General features: G+C 51.6%; 1 protein-coding gene across 1 annotated transcript in view; it reads right to left on the reverse strand.

Moving 5' to 3' along the window:
- The window catches only part of ITGA9 (integrin subunit alpha 9), a 233419-nt gene extending 230545 nt beyond the window's left edge, over positions 1-2874 (reverse strand). The window contains exon 1 of the mRNA XM_026067943.1: positions 2752-2874. The gene's annotated coding sequence lies outside the window, so the exon portion shown is untranslated. The remainder of the gene's footprint in view (positions 1-2751) is intronic.
- Between the last annotated feature and the right edge of the window lie 143 nt (positions 2875-3017).

Below are 3017 nucleotides of genomic sequence, written 5' to 3' on the forward strand. Positions count from 1 at the left end.
AAAGACCCGCGTGCCCCGCCTCGTGAGGTGGATCCCATCTCTCGCCATCAGTTGTCGATCTTCAAACAGGGTCCCATGGTCGTAGAAACCAAAACCCTGTTGCCAACACCCGCGGCGCAGCCAGTCATTAACTTGGAAAGTCCTTCTCCTCCTCCTCTCATCCATCCCCCTCACTGGCAGGATTGAGGAGAAGATGACCTGGGCTCCCAGACCCTTGACCATCATCCCCAGAGCTCTGAAGTCCTGCTTGATGGTCTCCAGTTTGCCCTTGGTGTCATTTGCGCCCACATGGAAGAGCAGCAGTGGGTAATAGTCTGAAGCATGGACAAACCTTGGCAGTCTTTCCATGACATCTCTCACACGAGCCCCTGGCAGGCCACAAACCTCTCTAGACACGAGGTCAGGTTGGCAGATAGGTGCCTCCATCCCCTGCAGCAGGGAGTCCCCCACAACAATCACCCGCCGCTTTTTCCGGGTGTTCCGGCAGGGCACAGGGTCTGTTGTCCCAGTTACTTCCCTTGCAGCCATGCCCATCTCCTCCTCATCCTGGAGGGCACTAAACCTGTTCTTCAGCTGCAAATATTCTGTACAGCTTGAAGATGGTTTTAAAATAGTAGTATATAATACTGCAAGTCTTTATGTCCCAGTCAAAGGAAGTGGACACAGCTAAAGGTACTTACAAGGGTTCAATCCTTTGGTGGTCTGAATGTCAAGAAAAACCGGCCAGATTTTTAAGCCTTCCAGAAAAGAAAATATATTTTAAACACTTAAAACTGACCTTATGTAGTAATATTCAAATAAATAAAACTGTACTTGGAATATGCCCATCCAGTACCCAGAGATGACATCTTCAGAAAACTGGAAGACTGCATACACTTTTAAGAATGAAGAAATTCATTGCTGTCCCTCAACCTTTAGAACATATGCCTATATTAAGAGCACAGTTACACATAGTAAACCAAAGTCAAGCAGAATGTCCTTGTTGTCACCTTTGTTGGGCACAGGACTTTGAAGTCTCTGTGAAAACAAGTTCTCCTCGTTCCACAATGGAAAGAGAAGTTTTGCAGTCTGCGGTGACAATCCCACCCTCAAGACTTTTGGCAGCCTAACCCAGTGACGACGCTGCTCAGGGGCTGCTAACCCCATTCTAAGAGCTAACTTTTTTTTTTTTTTTTTTTTAAGCAGTTTGTGATTTTGGATACTTTTTATTGCCAGGTGCAATATTGCACAGCTGAATCATTGTGAAGAACCTTCACTTTCATAAAGCTGGAGGGAAATACATCTGAGGATCAGACTTCTGCCTTCAGATGGGCACCCAACATTCATCCCTTGCGTAGCTTCCCAAAGTGGGATGTCTGTCCAAAAATTACACTGACAGGCACTATCTAAAGATAATTCCATGTTATCGAATATAACCAGCCACACAAAGAAGAGCAACAAATTATATCATTTTCATCTCATCATATCCCACTAGATTGGCACTTCATTCACACAATTGTGAAACCCCAGTAATTTGTGGGGATACAAGTCACTTCCAGCCTTTTTATCCTTTGTTGGTTTCTGCAACAAGTTAAGCATTGCTTCCAACTGAGAGCTTTTCTTTTTTGAGCTTTTTTCCTCTGTGATGCCTTCTGATAAGTCCTTAATAATGAATGGTCCATGAAAGCCGCTATGCAGAAAGGCAAAGCATACAACTACTTGTGAATTAAAGGGTGTGAAAGAAACTCATTTTAAAGAACTGGACGCCAGCATGAATACATTTATTTATATCACAGAGCACTATAGTTCCAACATCAACAGCTGAGTAATCGGGCCATACCTAAGTGTAAAAGAGAAAGACAAGCTTTGTGGACATTTATTGGCAGTAGTGGCTCCTACTCACATTAAAAGTGCACCAGATGACATCAGCTAGGTCCAATTAAGAGAAATCAGTTTTTAATTCTAACAGAGAGCCTCTGACCCAGACAAGAGAGAGACAGAGTATGTTCCAAGGCTCTTTTCAGTCAACAGGAAAAACAACAAGCTTGCCAGTTTGCACAATTTTTTGAGACGTACAAAAACTTTATATCATCGTTCATTATTCAATAATAAAAAAGACTCCCGCAGAGGGAGTGCAGGAGTCCCGCTCTCCCCGAGGGCGCGCACGCAGGAGACCGATGCCGCCTGGTTTGGAAGCGGCTCTGCAGTCACCAAAGGTATTTTCTCCATTGCAACACTGGAGCGCAGAGACCTCCTCTTTCCACAAATCAGCACTGTCAATGCTAAATATACTGCTCCCGCCGGAGGTTACTGCTACTAAAAATCTGCTCATTTCACACGGCATGACCTACCATATTTCAGGGAGACGAGCTGCTATTTTTTTTTCCCCGCAACGGCGCGGGCTGCACAAAGGACCCAGCCAAAACGCAGCGCGACCCCGGCAGTTGCGGGCTGCCGAGCCGGGACGGCCACCGCGGCCGGCGGCGGCGACACGGGGGCGCCGGGGCTCGAGGGAAACCCGCGCGCACCTGCGCGGACACGCGTGGGAGCCGCCCCGCAGGCACCCTCAGCCCCTTCCTGGTGGGCCCGCGTTGGGGCGTGCGCACCCGTGTAGGACACCCACCCGCGCAGCCCCGGGGACGCCTCTCCCCTTTCCACCTCCCACGCCTGCAAGGGGCTGCGGGGCACGCGGCGCGCGCCCCCGAAGCCCCGCGCGCCCTCCCCGCGCCGCTCCGCGCTGCCCCCGCGGGAAGGGGACACCGCGCCACTCACCACCGCGTGCTGTCGTGGAAGTGCTGCAGCACCGAGTACCCGAAGAAGGAGCCGTTGGGGCCCTGGTACACCACGGGCCGGGCCACGTCCACGTTGTAGCAGCGCGCCAGGGCCACCGCCAGCAGCGCCCCCAGCACCCGCGCCCAGCTGCGCGGCATCCTGCGAGCCTGACGTGGGGGGAGCAGGAGCCGCCGCCGTCCGCGGCCCGCCGAGCCGGCGCTACTCCTCCTCGCAGGCGGCGCGGCTCCACACTTTTGTGCCCGCCC

Source organism: Apteryx rowi, unplaced genomic scaffold, assembly GCF_003343035.1.
Source record: "Apteryx rowi isolate R43461 unplaced genomic scaffold, aptRow1 scaffold_265, whole genome shotgun sequence".
Classification (NCBI taxonomy): domain Eukaryota; kingdom Metazoa; phylum Chordata; class Aves; order Apterygiformes; family Apterygidae; genus Apteryx; species Apteryx rowi.